This window comes from Giraffa tippelskirchi, chromosome 7, assembly GCF_054371585.1.
Source record: "Giraffa tippelskirchi isolate mGirTip1 chromosome 7, T2T-mGirTip1v1.2.pri, whole genome shotgun sequence".
Classification (NCBI taxonomy): domain Eukaryota; kingdom Metazoa; phylum Chordata; class Mammalia; order Artiodactyla; family Giraffidae; genus Giraffa; species Giraffa tippelskirchi.
In genome coordinates, this window is record NC_137281.1 from 1,447,999 (window position 1) to 1,462,969 (window position 14,971).

The 14,971-nt window shown below is 46.3% G+C and overlaps 1 long non-coding RNA gene across 1 annotated transcript in view; it reads right to left on the minus strand.

Annotated features, from left to right (window-relative positions):
- Nucleotides 1-22: 22 nt before the first annotated feature.
- LOC145514477 (uncharacterized) overlaps nt 23-14,971 on the minus strand; it is a 33,116-nt gene continuing 18,167 nt past the window's right edge. Inside the window, exons 2-3 of the long non-coding RNA XR_014060173.1 lie at nt 3,811-3,950; nt 23-576 (exon numbers count right to left, since the gene is read on the minus strand). This is a non-coding gene — a long non-coding RNA (uncharacterized LOC145514477). The remainder of the gene's footprint in view (nt 577-3,810; nt 3,951-14,971) is intronic.

Consider the following 14,971-nt stretch of genomic DNA (forward strand, 5'->3'; position numbering starts at 1 on the left):
TTTTTTCCTCTTTTTTCCTTGATTTTCTAAGAGTCCTGTTCTGGCCAGTGTTGGTAACTTGAACAAAGTCATTTTCGGAGGGGAGAGAGTTTCATTTGCTTTTTCTGTATTAAAGGGTCCATCATGGGGCTTGTCATGGGCTTGGTGAGATGGAGTTTGGTCTGTTTCCTTCTGTGTGTTCCTCCCACCAAAAACACCCCAATCACAATTGTGTTTCATGGGTGGCAGGGATTTGTTTTGACAGACTGCATCCAGGAAGGCCTTCAACTGTTCAGCATCCCTGTAGGATAATTTGGCAATGAACAAGCAGCTGTTGTTTTGCAGAGTTAAATGCAGACAGCTTTGTTTCTTTCCACAGTGTGTAAGGACCACACTTGTAATGCTGTTCCTGAGCTGCAACACCCGGATAAATCCTTCAGAGTGGAAGATGACTGCCTGGCTGATTTCCTTCTCTCCTTCCACTCTTTCCACAAGAGCTTCTCTCTCTTTAGTCAGCCCAGTCTTGCTCCAAAGGCGAACAAAGCCGTGTATCTTTAGAGGACTCATCCTTTTCTTTGCAAGGAAAACTTATGTAACCTGAAGAAAAAAGTACACACATACACTTTAATCTAGAATGTATGATCAGTAGTGGAAAAGCCTATGTAATAATATTCATTCCTTCTTCTCCTTAGGCTTAGGCAAAAGACACTTCTGGGAGACTACTTATACGCTAAAGCTATGGCAGTGCTCAGGCTTCCCCGATGGCTCAGTGCCTGCAATGCAAGGGCTGCAGGAGATGTGGGTTCGATCCCTGGGTCGGGAATATCCCCTGGAGGAGGGCACGGCAGCCCACTCCAGTATTGCCTGGGAAATCCCAAGGACAGAGGAGCCACAATGGGTGGGATGTGACTGAGCGAGTTAGCATGGAAGCGTGGCAGTTCTCCAGAAGATGTAGACTCAGAATACAGTTTTGGATTTTCCTGGTGGTGCAGTGGATAAGAATCCACTTATTGGACACAGGTTCGATCCCCTCTCTTGGGAGATCTCACATGCTGTGGAGCAACTGGGTCTGTGCTCTAGAGGCCACCACAGTGAGAAGCCCGCACCCTGCAATGAAGGCCCAGTGCGGGCAAAAATCAGTAAACAAAAAAAAAAAGAAGAAAGAATGTTAAAAAGAAAAGAATATAAGTTCTTTCAGGGGGCTGTTAGGAGAGGTGGGTAATGAAGGATGGCTTAAAAGATGGATAACTAATGTTACCCAGTCATGCTGCTGAATTTAGGTAAGCCAAGGGGAATTTCCATATCTGGTTCTGAGCTTTTTTTCTGTGGCATTTAATTCTATTTATCATATCATGATCATGCAGAATGAAGTCAACTAACCAATTAAACCTGAGTTTTATGGCCAGGGAGAAGAGGAGGCTTAGAATCAGGTCTCTAAACACGTCTTTAGAGCGGTTATTTGCAGATCTATACGACTCGCCATTTGTAAGAGGCAGTTCTGTACTCTTACTGGAACAAAAATCTAGCCTCTTCGTCCAATGACTTCACAATCCTGTCCCAACCTGACTTTTCTCTTTTACGTGCCAACGTTTTCTTCTTACCTTAATGATGTCTTTGTTCTAAGCACCACTGACTATCGGGCAAATTGGTTTACCAGCATTCTCCCATCTGGGTTTTTATCTATTCTTCATATGAGGTGGAGGAGGACCCTATGGTTCTTGCCTCCCATGTCCTCAGCCTGCTTTTAGGCTGTGGAAAAATTTTAGCCAAGGAATAAGTTTAATCAGAGAAGTGAGAAAATGCAGGAGCAAAGGAAAACAGTCAAAAGAGATCAAATAGTAATAGTTTAGCCAATAAGCAAAGTCAAGGACCTTTAGTTCCTTCTCAAGGGCTATAGACAATACTCTGAGCCATCTCCTGTGAGCTGTCCTGTAGATACTGAAGCCCCCAGCAGGCAGAAGAAATTAACTACATGATGACCAGACGGTAGCCACGACATAAGCTGCCACAATTCTGAGAACTGGCCTCAAAGAGGTGGGGACAGACCATGGAAGTGAAGATGAATTGTACCTAAAGCTATGAAGATGACACTGGTCAGACCACCAATGCCCAGTTTCAAGGTGACTGTCAGAGCTGACTGTGCTGTTTCTGCAGAGTCTGACTCTTTCCGCTGTTTCTCCCTCTGTCTGTAAGTGCCCTTGGCCCCTGATTGTCAGGGGTTGGGGCGGGCAGAGGGAGGTCAACTCCCCCGCCAGTTGCCAGCATCCAAAATAAAGCAAACTTTCCATCAACCTGGCCTCTTTACTGGCCTTTGAGTTTTGAGCAGCCGGACCCCACTTTCAGCTGCAGATACAGTGATATGATATTTATCCAGTTACTACCTGATATTTCACTGTATCAAGAGCTGGTCAATCCTAAAACAATTATCATTACCCTGCAACTGGGGATAAATTAGCATTCATTGTAATAGGAGGACCGGAGGGCAGAAGGGTTGTTACAAGGAAAACTGGGACAACTTTATTAGGAAGAATGGCTTCCCTGATAGCTCAGTTGGTAAAGAATCCGCCTGCAATGCAGGAGCTGCTGCTGCTGCTAAGTTGCTTCAGTCGTGTCCGACTCTGTGCGACCCCATAGACGGCAGCCCACCAGGCTCCGCCGTCCCTGGGATTCTCCAGGCGAGAACACTGGAGTGGGGTGCCATGTCCTTCTCCAATGCATGAAAGTGAAAAGTGAAAGTGAAGTTGCTCAGTCATGTCCGACTCTCCATGACTCCATGGACTGCAGCCCACCAGGCTCCTCTGTCCATGGGATTTTCCAGGCAAGAGTACTGGAGTGGGGTGCCATTGCCTTCTCCAGCAATGCGGGAGACGCTGGTTCAATTTCTGGGTCAGGAAGATCCCCTGGAGAAGGGAAAAGCTACCCACTCCAGTATTCTCGCCTGGAGAATTCCATGGACTAGTCCCTGGGGTCACAAAGAGTCGACATGACCGAGTGATAAATGCTATGGGAAGAATTGGTTGGGAGAAGAATAAATGCTGGGTATGCAACCGGCCATGTCAAATATACACAGAAGAGGGGGATGGGGAAGATGATGAGCTGGTGTACGAGATAATTAGCAAAATTCAGAGAGAGAGAGAGACAGAGAGACAAAACAGAGAGAACCATACATCTCAAAACAGAAACAGCGAATGCTTCCCTGGTGGTTCAGTGCTAAAGAATCCACCTGGCAATACAGGGGACCCCGGTTCGATCTTCCCTAGTGAACCAGTGGTTAAGAATCTTCCTGCTGATGCAGGGGACACGGGTTCGATCCCTGATCCAGGAAGTTCCCACATGCTGCAGAGCAACTAAGCCCACACACCACGACTACTGAGTCTGGGCTCTGGGGCCCACGCTCCACGCTGGAGAAGCCCCCGCAGTGAGCGGCCTGTGGGCCATGACTAGAGGAAAAAATGCCCATGCGGCCAGGAAGATCCAGCACAGCCAAAAAATTGAAATAACCGGCAGGAAGACTGAGCTCCAAAAATGTTAGATTAACGGGCTTTTCTGAGTCACCCACCAAAGGCATTAGGGATGCACCGTTGGAAATGGCCGTGGGCAGTGAGTGACCCCTTCTTCATTGTCCAGCACTAACAGCTGCCCAGCCAAGGGGGAAAGAGAAGATCTTCCATCATGATAATGAACGCATCTTCTATTCCCCGAGCGGTCCTGATACAAGGTCTGGGGGGTGAAGACAGGGCACAGGCAGGTGCCCTGCCTCCCCGCCCCCCCCATGCCCTTGGTCACTTTGCTGCCGGGCCATGACTTCAGTGCCCCTTCAGAGGAACCTACCTTCACTGGACCTTAAATTCCCTAAAGGAGGAGTCATCAGGATTCAAGTTAACCGGTTGTTCCCTGAGGAGCGGTCAAGTGGCAGGTAGTTGTCATTATTTCAGCTTTGGATGCGTGATCCCTTCTGAAAATGCCAATATCTAAGGTCACAGAGAATGGAAAAAATCATTCCCAAATCAAAACGTTGAATCAGGCTTTCTTAATCTACAACTCGGCTTCCCTGATGGCTCAGTGGTAAAGAATCTGCCTGCCAATGCAGGAGATGTGGGTTCAATCCCTTGGTCGGGAAGATTTCTCCTGGAGAAGGAAATAGTAACCCACTCCAGTATTCTTGCCTGGAGAATTCTGTGACCAGAAGAGTCTGGCGGGCTACAGTCCAGGGGGTTGCAAAGACTTGGACAGGACTGAGCGACTTCAATTTCACTTTCACCAATTTACATCACCTTGACAGTACTTGAGTATGGATCTAGGCCTCCCTCATAGCTCAGTTGGTAAAGAATCTGCCTGGGATGTAGGAGACCCCGGTTTGATTCCTGGGTTGGGAAGATCCCCTGGAGAATGGATAGGCTAGCTACTCCAGTACTCTTGGGCTTTCCTTGTGGCTCAGCTGGTAGAGAATCCTCCAGAAATGTGGGAGACCTGGGTTCGATCCCTGGGTTGGGAAGATCCTGGGTTGGGAGAAGGGAAAGGCTACCTACTCCAGTGTTCTGGCCTGGAGAATTCCATGGGCTACAGTCCATGGGGTCGAAAAGAGTCGGACACGACTGAGCGACTTTCACTTTTTCCATCACTGATGTGTTACAATCATTTAATTTTTGTCAGTAGGTTAGCAGAAATGTATCTCATTTGTAGTACAAGTGTTTGTACATCTTTCTCTATTTTTTGATTATATATGTTTTCCCTTTGGCTAGTTACTAATGCTTTTACTTATGCATGTCTTAAGTTAAAGGTGAATTAACTTTTCCCCCATTAATTTATAAAAATTATTTACAAATGAAGGTTATCAGTTATTCTTATGGACACAATACAGTTTTCACCACCTGACATTTGTAATTTAAGGTTACGGTATAATGTTTAGATGGTTGATTAAGTTTTCACTGATACTGTGATGTAGTTTTACAAGATATTTTTAAACTTGCTTCTGTCAGTTTACAAGAAAGGTACTGATATACAAGATATATTTTTGAGTGAAAAACATAAAATATTACATGCAAAATCTACTTTCCATAAATTTCACATACACATACAATATATATTTATTAGAAAGGAAGATGTAAGAATAGACGTCAATCTAGTGATAATGCCAACAATCACCAAATAGTGTGGTTGACATTTTTCTTCTGGCTTTAACATAGTGTCGACTTTTGTCTCTAATTAGTATTTACTACTTATGCATTCTTTGTAGGAACTCTGCTTTGCAATGATTTTCACTTTTAGATTGTGGCAGGTTCAGTTTTTGAGCTTTTATTTTAAAATAATCGTATTTGTCATCCTGTGAAAAATTGGCTTTACACATTCTTCCATAGTATCTCTCTTTCACAGACACGCACTACGCACACTTTTTGAAGTTCTCTCTGTGTTTCTTGTCTGTTTTCTTCGGCCGGTGTGTGTGCCCCATTAAAGAGGCTGTCTCGCTCACCACAGTAGACAGTCAATAAGGATTGGATGAACAGGTGAACGTGGTCATACTTACACACACACAGATACACACTCCATTTTTTAATACAGTTTGTGTATATACATACACACGCATACCTAGATAGAGCTCCTATTTTTTCAGCGTGTGTAACTTGTATGATACATGTGAACAGGTCCAAAAAGACCATTTTAGAGTTCCTGTGTTCCAGGGTGTACTACTTTTGACCAATTTAATTTAATGTTTTTATATATCAATTCCCCACAATCACCAACCCATTATATTCCATCATAAGTAACACGATATTTTATTTTATTTTAATTTTTTTTATTTTTATTTTTTTTTTACGATATTTTTTAAATACTTTTTTCTAAAACCAAAAATCATTTTCAGTGAGAAAAGTTGCATTGTTTTACAGTTTTGCAGTCTGTTTGTTGTCTGAGTTGATAGAAGACAGCTGAAAGCTTATACCTGATTCTTCATTCAATCTGTTGTGATGTCACTTGTTACATGGCTGCTAGAAAAATGCCATTGTACAATTATGAGAGAATGAACGTTGAAAAGGCATAAAATATCCTAGTGTTATTATTCAAATAATTTTGGTCTTACACATGTGAATTCTGTCAGAGAAGATAGTGGATAGCAACTCTGGTTTAAATGCTTATTCTGTTTGTTTGTTTGTTTTTTTTACTGCTTATTCTGACTAGAGATTTTTAAGTTGTATATGATAAATGTTATTTATAAAAATTAAACTTAAAGGACTTCCCTGGTGGTCCAGTGGTTAAGATCCCAATGCCCTAACCGTATAAAAATAAAAAAATACAATTAATATGAATAGACATGTATATAAATACATTGCATATAATCCCATCACCTTTACATTTTAAAGTACGTCCTCCAAGTAAATTTTCTATGAACTCCGGCTTTCACCCAACCCATCTTAGCAAGAAACTTTCATTCGTCCGTTGGAAACACAGCTCTTGGGTGCTCACCACACACCAGGCACTGTTCCAGGTGTTGCAGATATCTCGGTGATGAGACAGCAAATTCCTCTGCCTCAGTGAAAGTCGCTCAGTCGTGTTTGACTCTTTGGGACCCCATGGACTCTAGTCCATAGAATTCTCCAGGCCAGAATACTGGAGTGCGTAGCCTTTCCATTCTCCAGGGGATCTTCCCAACCCAGGGATTGAACTCAGGTCTCCCACGTTTCTGGAGGATTCTTTATCAGCTGAGCCACAAGGGAAGGCCAAGAATACTGGGGTGGGTAGACTATCCTTTCTCCAGAGGATCTTCTGGACCCATGAATTGAACCAGGAGGTCACATTTTGTGGAAGAGGCACATCATAGCCTAGTAATCAGGAAACTAAACATTTCATACAAGTTCACATTCAGTAAGAAGAAGTGTGTACAAGCTTTCAAAGTGTGCTAGAGAAGATTCTTGAGAGTCCCTTGGACTGCAAGGAGATCAAACCAGTCCATCCTAAAGAAAATCAACACTGAATATTCATTGGAAGGGCTGATGCTGATGCTGAAGCTCCAATACTTTGGCCACCTGATGCGAAGAACTGACTCATTGGAAAAAGACCGTGATGCTGGGAAAGATTGAGGGCAGGAGGAGAAGGGGACGACAGAGGATGAGATGGTTGGATGGCATCACCGACTCGATGGACATGAGTCTGAACAAGCTCTGGGAGTTGGTGATGGACAGGGAGGCCTGGCGAGTCGTAGGCCATGGGGTCGCAAAGAGTCGGCTATGACTGAGCGACTAAACAACAACAGAAACTAACACAAGGTCATAAAGCAGCTTCACACCAATAAAACTAATTAAAAAAAGGAAACGAGTCCTTCCCCTCAGACACCCCCTTTTCTTCCCCTTCCCTTAGTCATCATATCTTGCAGATTCATTAGTTTCTTTCCCCTCCTTAACCACTGACTTCAGTCTCATAGCTCCTTGCATCCACCAAAAAGTCCATTTGAAAGTTTTCTTTCTCCTGGCTAAGTTCTTCTTGACTTTATCAAACCCAGGGCTCACTTTTTATAACAGGTATGTTATTTTATACGTCTCCGTGGACCGTACTGAGATGAGACTCCTAGCTCATGCTGCCTTTCTGGGGAATTGCCCCCTGGTCTGGCGGTTAGGACTCAGCACTTTCACTGCTGGGGCCCGGGCTCAGTCCCCAGTCAGGAAACTGAGGTCCCACAAGCCAGGGGTCATCGCAAAAAAACCCCCAAAAAACACAAAAAACAACCCCTCTCAACCCTGCCTTTCTAGATGCATAATATTAAAACAGCAACATAATGGCTTGACTATAATATGATGGAAAAACAAAAGCAAAGTTATTTATAATAAAAAAAATAACATGTATTTTACTGTGTAAGTGTTCTGGCATGATTTTGCTTGAAGTCAAACACAAGCTCCAATGCTTTGGCCACCTGATGCGAAGAGCCAACTCACTGGAAAAGACTCTGATGCTGGGAAAGACTGAGGGCAGGAGAAGGGGGCAAGAGGTTGAGATGGTTGGATGGCGTCACTGAGTCAATGGACATAAGTCTGAACAAACCAGGGAGTCAGTGGAGAACAGAGGAGCCTGGCGTGCTGCCGTCCACGGGGTCGCAAAGTGTCGGACACGACTTAGCAACTGGACAACAGCAATAAAACACAAGTAGCCAAATTATCTGCACACCTGTTGATTCACCTTAACACAACAACCAACTTGGTATATGTACTGACAACTCAGATGGCCTGAATGGCATTGCTTGGGGTGCTATGATTTTTGAAATGATGCCCCGCACTTGGCAAAATCTCAACTAAAACACTATTTCCCTACATTCTGGTCATCATGTTGCTTAGGAGCTTCAGCATAAATTAAAACAGGCAACAAGGAGCAGTGCTTAGTGTCTATATGTAAAATTCATGTTCAGGCTCAGTTAATTATCAACAAGATTTTCACCCGTCATGTTTACCTACATGAATGTCCAACAGAACTTCCGAAGTTGATGTGTCCTTCCTTCATTTTCTCTTCACCCGCATCTTTATCCCATCACGCTCTTTCTCCACAGCTTTTTTTTTTTCTTTTCCTTTTTTGGGTCACATTTTGCAGCTTGTGAGATCTTCGTTCCCTGACCGGGGACTGCGCTCATCCTGGGTGCTGGGAGAGCACAGTCTTGACCTCTGAACTGTTGGAGAGTTCCCTCCTCTCCCTTTTGTAGTTCTTTTGAGAACTCTATTTATATTCATTGTCGAGCCTTCCATTGGAGTATTTAGGGTTCTTTTATGAAAAGACAAATGAGAACTCTTTAAGAAGTAATGACAAAAATCAATAGTCACGAGAATTGAGAGAAAGATAGTTACTCAGTTGCCTTTGATTCTTGGTGACCCCAGAGACTGTTGCCCGCCAGCCTCCTCTGTCCATGGAATTCTCCAGGCAGGAGTGCTGGGGTGGGTGTCCTTCCCCCCTCCAGGGCATCTATCCTGATCCAGGGATCGAACTTTGGTCTCCCGAGTTGCAGGCAGGTTCTCTACCGTCTGAGGCACCAAGGAAGAACTGGGAGAGGAGCATGAAATGTATACGTTCTCATACGTGAACCAGATACTAGTGGGAAGTTGTTATGCAGCCCTGGGGGCTCAACCTGCTGCTCGCTGAGGACCGAGAGGGCGGGATAGGGGGTGGGAGGCAGAGAGATTCAAGAGCGAGGGGATATATGTATACATATGACTGATTCACCTCGTTGTACCGCAGAAACTACACGGCAAAGCAATTATCCTCCAATTAAAAATAAATTGAAAAAATCAAGAGTCACAGATGTGAGTAAATGCTGTGGACTCAACTGTGTCTTTCCCGTTCCTCCTAAATGTTGAAACTCCAGTCGCCAGCGTGACTGTATTTAGAGCTGAGGCCTTGACGGAGGGAATTAGGCGTAAAGGAGATTACAAGGGTGAGGCTCTGATAGGATTAGTGTTCTAACTAGAGACTCCTCCCCTCCACGTTTTTTCTCTCTGTTTTTCTCTTTTGCTGTTATCTTGTATTTTTCACAGCTGCTGCAGTTTTCTATTGAAGTACTTCTAAAAATTTGTTTTTAAGGCAACTAGAGGTGATCATACCAAGTCAGAAAGAGGACAAACACCACGTAAGATCACTTATATGCGGGATCTAGAACATGACACAGATGAACCTACCTACGAAACGGAATCACGTACACAGAAAACAGACTTGTGGTTGCCAAGGGGGAAGGGGTTGGGGGGAGAAGTGAGTGGGAATTTGGGGTTAGCAGGTGTGAGCTTTTACGTCTAGAATGGATTAACAAGATCCTGCGGTAAAGCACAGCTTTTGTTCAAAGTCCTGTGATTAAACCATAATGGAAAAGAATATTTTTAAAAAGACTATATATGTGTGTATATTGCAATCCCTTTGCTATACAGCAGAAATTAACACAACGTTGTAACAAATCAACTATAATTAAAATAAGATAAGAAAATGAATAAAGTGTGTCTATTTCAAGAAAAACTGTTAAGAGTCGGATAAATGGAAAACCGTGACGGTGATGCTGAAGTGCCTCACTTGTGCGGCTTCTCAACTTAACCGGGCTAACAACAGACACCTGTAAGGAGAGAGTATCCTTCTGGAAGACAAACCTAAAGGCTTTGTTTCTTATCTTCTAGCACCACCTCGTGGTAAAATAGAGAGTAGCGGTCTTGCTGGAGACGCCGCAAAAGGCTTTATTTCTTGCCGTCGAGCACCATCTAGTGGTAATATATAGCAACTGCCACAGAAATTCGCGGACATAATCACACGTATAAAGACAAAATAAAATAATAAATTAAAATAAAACAAATAATCCAAGGAGGCATTTGTGCGCTCAGAAATACAGTCATTGTTCTCTCACAAACTGCATGAACATTCAAGGCTTGGCAATATGCAAACGTCTCATTCTTTTTTTTCCGCGATCGTCCCACTCGACTAGCTACATGTTTTCATGATTTAAATAACTTCCGTGGACTATGAAGCTTCCCTGGTGGCTCGGCTGGTAAAGAAGCCGCCTGCGATGCAAGAGGCCGCTGGTTCGATTCCTGGGTCAGGAAGTTCCCCAGGAGCCAGGGCTAGACTACCCACCCCTGTGTTCTTGGGCTTCCCTGGTGGCTCAGATGGTTAAAAAAAAAAAAAAAATCCGCCTGCAACGTGGGAGGCCTGGGTTCGATCCCTGGGGTGGGAAGATCCTTTGGAGGCATGCAGGGCAAGCCATTCCAGTGTTCTTGCCTGGAAAATTCCACGGACAGAGGAGCCAGGGGGTCAGAAAGAGTCAGACAGAACCGAGTGACTAAGCACTCAATGAAAGGGATTTTTTTAAATGAAATTTTTTTCTTAAGAAAAAGAAATTTAGATGGTTTAGAGCAGAACCTCCCAAGGTAGCGCTCCTAGACCCTGTAAACCAGGAGCTCTGATCTGGGGGCTCGCCCTGTGTTTGCCGTGGGCTCTGCTGGAAGCACTGTCCTCAACCAGCGGCGATTCCGCCTCCCAGCGGACGCTCGCGGGAGGTCTGGGGACATTCCGGTTTTCACAAGGGGCAGGAGACTGGGGGGTGGAGGCCAGGTCACAGTTCTCCTGGGACTAAGAATTAGTCCCAGATTAGCATGAGACTCCAAACGCCAGTAGTGCCCGGGTGAGAGAAGCACCCTACGTACAGAGTTTCCCCCACGCGCCACCCGCCGCCTCAGCCTCCTCTCTGCCAGCGTCACACATCCGCCCGAGAGGCCTCGTGCTGGCCCTGATGGGCAAGGAAGCCATTCCGAACACCTGCCTCCTGGTCGAGCATTAACCCGCCCTCGTGGCCCCCGGCGAGCTGCTCGAGCCCCGGCTGCCCTGTGCTTTGCATCCGCTCAAGAGTCCCGCCTGCGGGCGTTTTCCTTTTCAACCTTTGCTTAATGGTAGGCATGTCTCAGATTTATAATTTAAGAGAACCGAGGTCACACCGCAACCGCAGTTGAGGGAACACAGGTAAATGATGGGGAAGAAGCCAAGACGAAGACAAGAGAAATGTTCACATATTGAAGTGTGGGGGAGCCCTTCTGGCTTATCCGTGATTCCATGTACCACCAGCCAGTTCTCAAAACGGCAGCTGCAAACCGCTGCCAGCTGCAGCCTCACGGGCTCAAGGCCTCCCCTCGTAACTAAGCAACCATTTCAGACCCCAACCAATCCTCGCTGCACAAGCACACGTTCTTGCCATATTCAATGATAATTCTTGACAAACAATTTGTTACCTGTGGTTTTTGCCTTTATGAGGCTCTTGCATTTTGTAATCCAGTGGAAATAAAACTCTCTTCTATTCCTACCATAGGTTTTTGGGGGTTTTTTTTGTCCACACCATGTGGGCATGCGGGATCTTAGTTCCCTGATCAGGGATTGAACCCGTGTGTCTCTACAGTGGAAGCTTAGAGTCTTAACCACTGGACCAGCAGGAAAGTTTGTTTGTTTGTTTGTTTTTATATAGATCGTTTATTGATGGTTTCCACTGACAATGCCAACATCTACACCTGTGCACACTCGGCATCGACCCTTACATTGACTCTGCATTGGGTGTTCATTCAGGGCTTCTTGGAGGAGGTGACATTTGAGCTGTGGCTTGAGGAATGAAAGGGAGTTAGGGTGCCCTCCCCACCCCCGGCAGGGACTGGAGAAGATGCCTCTGTTTCCCTTACCTGTCGAATGCCAATGATGGTGATATCTACCTGCTAGAAATAAAAAATGAGCAAGGTGATTCACAACTGTGATAAATGTCCTGAAGCATAGACTCGTGGTCCCCAAGCTTTGGCACCAGGGACCAGTTTTGTGGAAGACAATTTTTCCACGGATGGGGAGGCGGGGAGATGGCTTCAGGATGATTCAAGCCCATTGCATCTATTGTGCACTTTGTTTCCAATCCAATGCCGCCGCTGATCTGACAGGAGGTACCATTCTGAGGCCTGAAGGTTGGGAACTCCTGGGACAGACAATAATTTGGTGAGAGAGAGTGCACACCTAGCAAGTTTACTCTGCATAGGGTGTTCATGGAGGGCTTCTCGGAGGAGGTGACATTTGAGCTGCAGCTTCAATGGTGAAAGAGAGCCAAGTGCATTTCCTGGCAGTTCAGTGGTTAAGACTCGAGCTTCCACAGCATGCGGCACGGGTTTGATCCCCGGTCTGGAAACTAAGATCTCATATGCCAGGTGGCATGGCCAAAAAAAAGATAAAGAAAGCGGGGGTGGGGGGCAGGGAGGGGGGCGGGGCAGGTTCGTGAGAACCTGGGGTAAGAACCCGAGTCATGAAAGAGCGACCCCAGCCCTCGTTAAGGGAGTATATTCTGACGGGTCTCACTCTCTCTGGGAGGCCCCGATCTCCTCGCTAACGGCTGGATTGGGCGGTTACCGCAACCCAGATCTGGCCAACGGGACGGGGGACTGAGTCTGCTGAGACGTTTTGAGAGTGATCCCACTCCTGAGATGGCTTCTTTCAGCCTGCGGTGTTCCTGTAGCGGGGGAGGGTTCCCGCAGCCGCGGCGGCCCCCGTGCCGCCAGCCCGAGCCTGGGGCTCTGAGGGCCCCGGGGCGCCCGCGGTTCCCGGGAAAGACCGCGCTTTGCTCTGACCTCTGCCGCCTGGGGTCCGGCTAGAAAGAGCGGGGCTGAGACGGAGAGAGGGGAGACGGGCGGGGAGAGACGACGTAAACGCGGAGAGAAAGAAGCGCTGCTTTCTTTGTTTTTGGTCCTATTTTCCCCTTAAAACTGGGGGAGTGTGGAGGGAAGCAAATAAACCAGAGGGAAGAGGGAAATAATGTGAAGAAAAGGAAAGGGCAGAGCAGGGCAGGTGACACTGAAGCGCTTTTAAATATTGTGACCCCTCCCCTCCTCACACTCTCACACTCACACTCACACACAGTCACGCACTCACTCACACACACTCACACACACTCACACTCACACAGTCACGCACTCACTCACACACACTCACACACACTCACACTCATACACACACACCACACTCTCACACACACTCACACACTCTCACACACTCACTCACACTCACTCAGACACTCACACACACTCACACACTCACACTCACACACACACTCTCACACTCACACTCACACACATACTCTCGCACTCACTCACACACACTCACAATCATACACACTCAGACACACACACTCTCACACACTCACTCACACACACTCACACTCACACACACTCACACACTCACACTCTCACACACACTCACACTCATACACACTCACACACTCTCACACATACTCTCACACTCACACTCACACACTCACACACAGTCACACTCATACACACACACCACACTCTCACACACACTCACACACTCTCTCACACTCAGACACTCACACACTCACACTCACACTCTCACACTCACACTCTCACACTCTCACACACAGTCACGCACTCACTCACACTCACTCACACACTCACACACTCACACTCAGACACTCACACACACTCACACACACACTCTCACACTCACACTCACACTCTCACACTCACACACAGTCACGCACTCACTCACACTCACTCACACACACTCACACTCTCACACACTCACACAGTCACGCACTCACTCACACACACTCACACACACTCACACTCATACACACACACCACACTCTCACACACACTCACACACTCTCACACACTCAGACACTCACACACTCACACTCACACTCTCACACACACACACAGTCACGCACTCACTCACACACACTCACACACACTCACACTCATACACACACACCACACTCTCACACACACTCACACACTCTCTCACACTCAGACACTCACACACTCACACTCACACTCTCACACACTCACACACTCACACACACACTCACACTCACACACTCACACACACACTCACTCACACTCACTCACTCACACTCTCACACTCTCACACAGTCACGCACTCACTCACACACACTCACACACACTCACACTCATACACACACACCACACTCTCACACACTCTCACACACTCACTCACACTCACTCACACTCACTCAGACACTCACACACACTCACACACTCACACTCACACTCTCACACACTCACACACTCACACACACACTCACACTCACTCACTCACACTCATAGACACTTACGCATACACACTCACACACACTCTCACACACACATTCACACACACACACACTCACACTCACTCACACTCATAGACACTCACACGCATACACACTCACACACACTCTCACACACATTCACACACTCACACTCACACTCACACACTCACACCCACCCACACACTCACTCACACTCATAGACACTCACACGCATACACACTCACACACACTCTCTCACACACACACAGATTCACACACTCACACACTCACACATTCACACACATGCACTCACACACTCTCACACACACACTCTCTCACACACATACTCTCACATGCACTCACACACACACTCTCACACACTCTCACACACATACATACTCTCACACACACTCTCACACACAC